We start from the raw sequence: 10,686 nt of genomic DNA on the forward strand, positions 1-10,686 counted from the left end.
TCAAATCTTCTAACCCTATTCTCGTATAGTCAAAATGGCTGGATTTCACCCACAAGGGGACCCCTACTACCCGAACCAAGGCAACGGAGGATGGGTAGAGGAGGATCCAGAAGAGGATGAAGAACCTATCGAGTTGGAAGAAGGGGACGACTCTGGTACAGACTCGGAACCAGAAGTAGTCAATCCTCCATCCATTAGGAGGAACTTCCAAGGACCGACTCCCGTTTGGGGATGTCACCTCACCCATTGGAGCCAACAACAAGGGATACGCTCTCCCTACGGTATGTGTCGAAACTTCTACGACATCAGGGACGGAGGTTCAGCCGATCGAGCACTTCCGGTCATGGTAGGTAAACTGGCCAACCAGTCCTATCAATCGGGGGTCCAAGCAAATCGAATCCGCGAAGTCAACGTGGAAGTACAAGTTCACACGGCTAACATTCGTCGTCTGGATATGTTGCAGAATGACACCTACCTCCGCGTCGATGCATTTCAAACACAAATGAATGCAGCTCTCGCAGAGTTGAAGGAACAACAAGTCGCCTTCGATAGGTGTCTTATGGAGTCAAAACAATCGGATGCGGAGTCAAGCTCCAAATGCAACACACGTCGCAAGTAGTACTTGAGAAAACCTCAAATTTTGTTATAAGATAGGACCTCGGCTAAAAGTTCTTACTTTCTTAAAATTCTTGTAATCGGAGACCCTTTTAAGGGTCAAATTTTCGTGATCGTTGTATCATTTATTATATTAATATAATTTGCATGTTATTATTACTACGTTGAGTATCTCGTTCAATCTTTAAAATATTATGGAAAAACCATACACTTGTTCATATATTCAGATTTACTAATAATCTTCGTTCTTCTATCTTTGAGACTCATACCATCATCTGATGTTGAACTATAGCAATTTAGTTCATGAGACACATACATTTTCTATACTATGGACTTCTTACCCTTGTCTTTTCAATCTTTAGTTGAAGGATGCCACCGCGTAGAAATCCGAGATGAAACAACGCTGGGGAAACACCGATACTACCACCACCTCAACCTCCTCAGTTTGATGTTGTCATGTTCCAGGCAGCAGTCACCGCAGTTGTAGCAGCTGCCATGTCACAGATCAATACCCCTGCTACTATTGGTTCAGGGATTGGCATACATCCTTCCAACCATGGTGATAGTCATGGGCAACCCTGAGAGTGCACCTATAAATAATTTACGAATGCTAAACCCCGGATGTTTAATGGAACGGGTGGTGTGATGGTTTTAAGACAGTGGATTGAAAGGACGGAATCAGTCTTTGAAATCTGCTCCTGTCCCGAGCACAGCAAAGTCAAGTTTGAAACTTACACACTTAATGATAGGACTTTAACTTGGTGGAATGGCCACGTTAAGGTACTTACCCTGATAGTGGCAAACTCAATAAGCTGGGAGAGCTTGAAAATCATGCTGATGAGGGAGTACTGTCCACGAGGAGAGATTCAAAAACTCAAGCACGAACTCTGGACTCTGGGAATGATTGGTACCGACATAGAAACTTATACCAACAGGTTATGCGATCTGGAAATCCTTTGCCCGGATATTATTGCTCCCGATAGCAAGAAAATAGAGCGATACATTTGGGGACTGTCGCCCCAAATTCAGTCAAGCGTGTTAGCTTCAAAACCTGACACTTTTGAAAGTTCCAAGGAGCTGGCACAATCGCTTATTGATCACGGAAATCATCAAAACTCAACAACTTTTGCACCAGAACCACAAAAAGGAAACAACAATAACAACAACAAGAAGAAGAGAGGGTGGAATAAGGGGAAAGGTGGGTCTTCCCAAGAATCCTCGAAGAAACAACAACTGGTTGCCGTAAACGCTGCGACGGTACCTACTACCGTTCCTACAAATCCCTACCCAACAAAGCCTTATGTGGGCAACCTCCCAAAGTGAACCAGGTGCAATTACCACCACCACGGACCTTGTCGGGAAATGCAGTGCTCCAACTGCAACAGAAAGGGACACACTGTCCGTTTCTGCAAGGCCCCCGTAAAGCCGATCACTCAAGTTCCCAATGCTGGTGTAGGCCAAGCATGCTACGGTTGTGGCAAGGTGGGCCACTACAAAAGAAACTGACGAAAGGCAGCGAATACCGGTGGAGTGGTACGAGTATTAGCTATTGGTCACGAGGAAGCCGTAGTTGATCCTACAGTAGTTGCTGGTACGTTTCTTCTCGATAATTCATATGCATGCATCCTATTCGATAGTGGAGCAGAGAGAAGATTTGTGAGCCAAAACTTTATTCACTTACTTAAATGTAAACCTAGCATATTAGAAGAATCATTCGCTGTACAAATGGAAAATGGAAAAACGGAAAACACTGATTGCATATACATGGGTTGTACATTAACTTTACACGGTCACTCTTTCTCAATCAACCTCATGCCAGTCCAAATAAAAAATTTTGACGTCATAGTTGGCATGGATTGGTTAAGTCCTCTTCGCGCCGACATCATGTGCTTTGAAAAAGACGTTCGTCTAAATCTCCCTAACCATGAAACATTAGTGATTTACAGCGACAAATCAAGTACAAACTGTCACACCCCCAAACCAGAATGGCGGAAACATTCGGGGGTGGATGAATTCACGTAGTACCATAACAATTGAATATCGTAAAGAAAGTACACAACCATCATATATATAATAAAAACGTATATTGTTGCGTTATACATATTTCCAAAAGAATATTACAATATGATGATGTAAGTGTTTAATAATAAACGTCCTTAGCGTTCCTTCTTCAAAAGTTGGTGGTTACCTGTATTACTGATTCCCTGAGAAATACAAGTGGTTTCGAAAAAGTGTCAACAATTAAGTTGGTGAGTTCATGAGTATTTGGTATGGAAAAAGTATGTCCTTTTGGTAGCAAATCAATGAACAAAGTTTTCAGAAAATCCAATATTTTCTATAAATAGTTTGATAAGTTCTCAAAGTTGGAGTGCGTTAGTATTTTTCATTCTTGAATGATAAAGGTAATCTTTGTGCTCAAAATAATGTAGAAAACTGAATGCATATATGAATCTCGTAAATCAAGCTTGTTTTTATACTTTCATGTGAGTTTTATAACCATGCTATTGACACTGAATGCCTGTAACAACATTCTTCAGGTGTTGTAGTGTTATGACATTGTCACCCCAGACCTGCCGGTCTAACTGTAGCTAACAGTTTAGGTGCGGGGTTGTCAATCCCGTATAGATCTATACACAAGTATCACGCTCTCCCTCCAAGAGATTATAGTATATAATACAGGGCTTGAAATGCATACATAAGAGTACGTTGAAGTTTGAATATCTCACATTGCTTAGTATAAATAGATTTACAATAAGAATGACTTTACTTCTTTTGAAAGTATTTCGTTTATCAAGATGTATATGTAAAAATGTATGATTGACCTACTAACTATACCCATTATAGTTTTTCATAAAGTATGTTCTATCTGGTGAAAATAATTTGGTGATGTACTAGCCCGTTATACATAAAGATGTTTGTATCGATATTCTATAAGATAGATATTACATTTATGTTTATAAAATGATACTTTAACGTGTAATGTACTTGTATTTCCCCCCTAAAACATGAAAAGAATTGAAAGCTAGGGGTATGAACTCACTCGTTTGATTCGAAGAGAGAGAGGCTAGAGTTGAGCAGAACTTCAACCGCGGAAAGCTGCGTCTTCGGGCTCTTCGGGGGTCTCAGAAGCGTAGATCTTTCATCGGGGACTCGGGTACGGAAACCGAGGGAGTCGGGATGGTCTCTAGATCTTGAAAGTATGAGAGGGTGATTGGGAGTTTGAGAAAGTGTGCAAAAACCCGTAGCTCAAACCCTCTATTTATAGTGGTGGAGGATCGCGTACACGGGGCATACCACTGGAGTACGCTGGGCGTACGCATTACGCGGGGCGTACTTCGGTTACGCGGGGCGTAAAAATGCGTCACGGCTTACGACTCAGGTCTAGCTAGCGTAGAGCACTCGAGTCGATGGGACTTGACACTGGGTCTAGTACGCTGGGCGTAATCTTGGATTACGCTTGGCGTAATCCAGTCTCCCATCTTCTAAATTCCGTAACTTTTGCGTACGGGCTCTGTTTTTCGCGTTCTTTATATCCACGCGTAGGTGAGATTATGCTCTACAACTTTCATTTAGACTCTGTCGGCTAGTTTTGACTTTATTTTTAATGATATATTTTTAATAGTCCGGGACTGCTAAAGTCCGTTAAAAATTTATAGTTTCTTTATTCGACGTTGGTTTTCGTTTGTCTTTTTATCATTTTACTCCTATTGTGGAGGCCTTCAACTTTCGTTTAGGTGGTGATAACTAAATAACACTCGATCTTCAATTCGAGTTTTTAGTCCTCTACTACTGTTACGAAACTTAGGAAATTCGTAACTTCTTCATACGAGGTCCAATTTGGGCGATCTTTTTATGTATGTTTACAGTCTAATGAACTCTACATCTTTTGTTTAGATACTTAAGGCTAAAATGCATTTTATTGAAATTTCACTTTTTACGTTAAATAGCGTTTTAACGGTGTGTTGTAAATATACGAGTGGTTATAATTTCTTCAATATAAACCGGTTTTGAACTCTCTTTATGTTTTTGGAAACCTTGGCACGATATCTAACATTTGATGTATCCCAACTTAGATATTTGAACACTTTATTTTTGAGGTTAATTTAATTGATTCCAAATAGTTTTCATTGTATTTGACTTTTGAGCGTTACACTGCTTTTGGAAAAATGTAGGGTTGTCACACAAACCTTTGCATCATTTCGTGCATCCAAGCTCGAAAGTGTTTGCGGAAGGATTATCAGGCATTTCTTGCACACATCGTCGATACGAGTCAGGAAGTAAAGGATATTAACAGCATTCCAGAGGTACGTGACTTTCCCGATATCTTTCCAGAAGAACTACCGGGATTACCACCACAACGCCAAGTCGAGTTCATGATCGATTTAATTCCAGGGGTTACTCGTGTAGCAAAATCGCCTTATCGTCTGGCACCAGCAGAGATGCAAGAACTTTCTAGTCAGCTTAACAAACTCCACCAAAAAGGATTCATTAGACCAAGTTTCTCACCTTGGGGAGCACCGGTCTTGTTTGTGAAGAAAAAAGACGGATCGTTCCGGATGTGCATCGACTACCGAGAGCTGAACAAACTCACTGTCAAAAATCGTTACCCTCTGCCCCGCATTGACGACCTATTTGATCAACTTCAAGGAGCGAGCTACTTCTCGAAGATAGATCTACGATCCGGATATCACCAATTACGAGTGCTAGAGGAAGACGTTCCCAAGACAGCCTTCTGAACCCGTTATGGACACTACGAATTTGTAGTGATGTCGTTCGGATTAACCAACGCACCAGCAGTATTCATGGACTTAATGAATAGGGTGTGCCGTCCTTACTTGGATCAATTCGTCATCGTCTTCATCGATGATATACTTATCTACTCCCGAAGTAAGGAAGAACATAGTCAGCACCTACGAAGAGTCTTAGAAACACTACGATCGGAGAAGCTCTATGCGAAGTTCTCTAAATGTGAATTTTGGATTCGAAGAGTCGAATTTTTGGGCCACGTTGTTAGCGAAAAAGGGATACATGTGGACCCCTCCAAAATTAAGACCATTAAGATCTGGTCGGCACCGAAGACACCTACAGAGATTCGTCAATTTCTAGGTCTAGCTGGCTACTATCGCAGATTCATAAAGAACTTCTCTAGCATTGCGAAACCTCTTACTACATTAACACAGAAAGGCGTGGTCTTTGACTGGGAAGCAAAACAAGAGAAGGCGTTCCAAACACTGAAACAAGCCTTATGCACCGCACCGATACTATCCCTCCCCGAAGGGATAGAAGATTTTGTAGTGTATTGCGATGCATCAAAACAAGGGCTTGGTTGTGTTCTTATGCAACGAGGGAAGGTTATTGCTTATGCCTCCCGTCAGCTTAAGACACACGAAGTAAACTATACAACACACGATCTTGAGTTAGGAGCAGTGGTATTTGCTTTAAAGATCTGGAGACACTACCTGTATGGAACAAAGAGTACTATTTACACCGACCACAAGAGCCTTCAACACATTTTTGATCAGAAGGAGCTCAATATGCGACAACGACGATGGGTCGAGTTACTCAATGATTACGAATGCGAGATTCGTTATCATCCTGGCAAGGCCAATGTAGTAGCTGACGCCCTCAGTAGAAAAGAATACACTGGTCGGAAAGTCAAATCTCTTAATATGACCATCCATTCCCACTTATCCACACAAATTAAGGAGGCTCAACTGGAAGCTTTACAACCCGAGCATGTAACGGGTGAATCCCTAAGAGGAATGGAAAAGAATCAAGAAATCAAGGGTGGCGGAGCCTATTATCTCATGGACCGTATCTGGACACCGAGACATGGTGGTTTCAGAGATGTGGTCATGACCGAAGCACACAACACGAGGTATTCCGTTCACCCAGGTTCAGATAAAATGTATATCTGGATATTAAGAAACTATACTGGTGGCCTAACATGAAAGCAGAGATTGCTACCTTTGTAAGTAATTGTCTTACTTGTGCTAAGGTTAAGGTCGAGTACCGGAAACCTTCAGGATTACTACAACAACCAGAGATACCGGAATGGAAATGGGAATGGATTACTATGGATTTCATAACTAAGTTGCCCAAGACAACGGGTGGACTTGATACCATATGGGTCATCGTCGACAGATTGACCAAATCCGTGCATTTTCTACCAATCAAGGAGACTGACAAGATCGAAAGGCTTACAAGAACTTACATAAGGGAAATAGTACAATTGCATGGGGTTCCGATATCCATTATCTCCGATAGAGATAGTAGATTTACATCAAGGTTCTGGCAGTCACTACAAAGTTCCCTAGGGACTAGACTAGACATGAGTACAGCCTACCATCCACAAACAGACGGGCAAAGTGAGAGAATGATACAAACTTTGGAGGATATGCTGAGAGCCTGTGTGATTGACTTTGGAAAGGCATGGGATATCCATTTACCTCTTGTCGAATTTTCATACAACAATAGTTATCATACGAGCATAAAGGTTGCTCCATTTGAAGCTCTCTATGGCCGCAAGTGCAGATCCCCTCTGTGCTGGACCGAAGTTGGCGACACACAATTAGCTAAAGGACAAGATACTAAAAACACTCTCACCGGTCCGAAAATCATACGAGAAACGACAGAGAAGATCGTTCAGATTCGTGAACGGTTGAAAGCATCTAGAGACCGACAGAAAAGCTACGTTGAACAGCGGAGAAAACCTTTGGAATTCCAAGTAGGAGACTGTGTTCTATTGAAAGTCTCACCGTGGAAAGGCTTAATACGCTTTGGAGAGCGTGGAAAGCTAAATCCAAGGTACATAGGGCCTTTCGAGATTCTCTCCAGAATCGGCCCTGTAGCTTACAAACTTAATCTACCACGGGAACTTAGTAACATACACCCAACCATCCGCATATTGAACTTGAAAAAGTATCTGTCTGATGAGACTCTTGTTATCCCACTCGACGAGATCGAGATCAACGAGAGCCTCAACTTCGTGGAAGAATCGGTAGAAATCATGGACCGAGAGGTCAAACAAACGAAACAAAGTCGCATACCCATCGTGAAAGTCCGTTGGAACGCCAAACGAGCACCTGAATTCACATGGGAACGCGAAGATCAGATGAAACAAAAGTACCCACATCTTTTCTCTGATTCACTTGTATCTTTCTTACTTTAAATTTCGGGACGAAATTCCCTCTAACGGTGGGATGATGTGACAACCCGATATTTCAACTTTATGTAATCGACCTAATAAGTCAAGTATTGTAACCACGTTCGTTATAATGAAATTAACTTCGAAAATAAAATATCCAAAAATCACTAATTAAATTATCTATTATATTAGATGTCAACAAACTGTGATCGTACATAAAAAAGAACGCCCAAATCTGACTTCGTATAAGAAAGTTATGAATTTTCCAAGTTCGGCTTGGGAACGGATAGCTAAAAACTCGAAACAGAGATCGAACAACTTTTGACCAGAATAACCTAAATGAGAATCGAAGGTCTCGACAATGGTTTTTCAACGGTAAAAAGTCTGGCAAAAACAGACGTCAGATAACGAAGTTATGAATTTTTAAAGAAATTTTCTTACCGCGATCTTTTAATAATAAATAATAAAAATAATTTCGAAATTTGCCAACTGAATCTAAACGAAAGTTGTAGAGTATAATCTCACCTACGCGTGGATATAAAGAACGTCGAAAACGGAGTTCGTATGAAGAATATATGAATTTTTGAAGTTATTAAATATTAAATATATATTTTTATTATGAAAACTTCGGTATTCTCCGAAGGCTGAGTCACGCAAGTACGCCCAGCGTACTCGAGGCCTTGGCCTCGGATCGTCCACGTCGCGCCCAATGCGAGGCTATGCCCCGTCCCATCTGGAGTCCGAAGCAGTCGAGGATGCGCTCATGCGTTACTCACGGGTACGCCCAGCGTACGCCCGTACGCCCCGCGTACGAGGGCGGTTCACACCACCTATAAAAGGGATGTGAGGGTTCCGAAGAAAATGGCCTTTCTCTCTCATTTCTCTTGCGTTTTTCCTCGTTTTCCGTGCCCGTGATATCCCGAAGTCCCGGTCACATTGCTCAAGTCCCGAGGGTCGTTTGTGCTCCCGAGAAAATCCGCTTTCTCGAGTCGAAATTCTATCCGGTTTTCATCCCACCTTCTCCGATCTTTCAAGTGAGTTCATACCCTTATAATTCACACTTTTAAATGTTTTATGAGTACTTTTATAGGCTTTTAAGGGGGGAATACAAGTAAAACACTCGATTATTATTGTGTGTTATATAAAGTTTCGCTATACGCGTTTTATCAACGGAATCATATGTGATTTATAACAATTATAGGGAAACATTCATATGCTAATTATACCACGATAACATTTTGACTTTTGAAATAAGAAATGATTTATGTATTTATGTAAATCAGTTACTCTGCTTATACTATATTCATGTGTGTCGGTTTTGGCACAATAAAAACTATACTTTTCATAACAAGTGAACATTTTCACTACGGTTTATTATACAAACGAAACACATATTTAGGAAACTATAATAGGTATAGTTTTACGAGAATACTACGAACTTTTACATACATGGAAATACTATTTCAAGAAGCTACTTTCACATACAATAACAAACGAACATTTTCACACGTAAATCTGTTTTATACTAAGTTTCATGAGACATTAAACTTCACGTACGCTCGAGTACACATTTCAAGTCCTGTATTATATACCAGAATCCCTTGGAGGGGGAGCATGGTGTTTGTGTATAGATCTATACGGGATTGACAACCCCGCGCCCTGACTGTTAGCTACAGTACACCATTTGGGGTGACAAACGTCAGAACATTCCAACGCCTGAAGAACGTTGTGTATAGGCATTCCTTGTCAATAGCATGGTTATAAAACTCACATAGAGTATTAAAAACACATTGATTTATGGGGGTTTTCAGATAAAATGGAGGTTTTATACGTACATAAGTTCATTTATTTTATGCATGAAAAACCCAATTGTGATATAAGTTTGGAACTTCTACCACTACTCATAGATGGGAAAACATCAACTTTTTAACATATATTGTTCTTGATTTAAAGCTACGTTTATACTAGTAGGAAATATGAGATTTTCTAGAGACTAACAAACAAAAACAAACCATTTCATTGTCATACAAATACTATCATTAAATGCTTATGAAACTCATCAGCTTAAATGTTGATCTACTCTTTCAAAACTACTTGTATTTCCCAAGGACTCAGTAATTACAGGTACTAAACAGCTTTTGAAGAAGGAACGTTGCAGCACTAGGTTAAATTCATATTTTGGCATCATATTGTAATTGGTTTTGAATATGTACTCTTTTGAACAATGTAAACTTTCAATTATATATATGATGGTTTTATTGCTTTCTTTACTATGTATTCATTTGTTACGTTACCACATGAAGTCATCCGCCCCGAACATTTTTGCCGTTCCGGTTTGGGGGTGTGACAGTAAGCATTACGATGCACAACAAGTGGGATAGAGCAAGTAAAGCTGCAACCGAAGGCAGTGTACGCCTTTTTTTACACTTTATTTATTTATTTATTTACAAAACGAAAAAATTAAGCATTATAAAAACTCATGAAATCCCAAAAAAAGATTAATTCTCTTGTATATAGGACGTAATGTTTAGGGAATTAAGACGTCTTAAAGGGGACCCAAAAGTGCTGGTTGCTAAGTCGAGAGAACAATATACAAAGGTTTGAAATTCACAAATTTTTTAAAGTGACGTAAGATTTTATTATAAATTTACAATGTTGCTTTTCATTTAATTGAATAAATTAATTCGCAGTTAAAGAATAAGTTGCAGAGTTTGACATTGGCAATCGGTGGCGTTGGCCTGGTATCAGCTTATATTTCATACACTCCCGAGATTGCAGCAAGGTAACTTCACTATCTGTTTTTCTAGTTTTTATTTACTTATTTTGTGATTTGTTGAGATTTTTTGTTCTTTATTTTTATGTATGCGTACATGTGAGATTTTTTGTTCTTTGATTTCAGCACAAATTGTTAATTCTTATTTTCT

The sequence above is a fragment of the Lactuca saligna genome, chromosome 5 (assembly GCF_052625555.1).
Source record: "Lactuca saligna cultivar CGN05327 chromosome 5, ASM5262555v1, whole genome shotgun sequence".
In the NCBI taxonomy this organism is placed as follows: domain Eukaryota; kingdom Viridiplantae; phylum Streptophyta; class Magnoliopsida; order Asterales; family Asteraceae; genus Lactuca; species Lactuca saligna.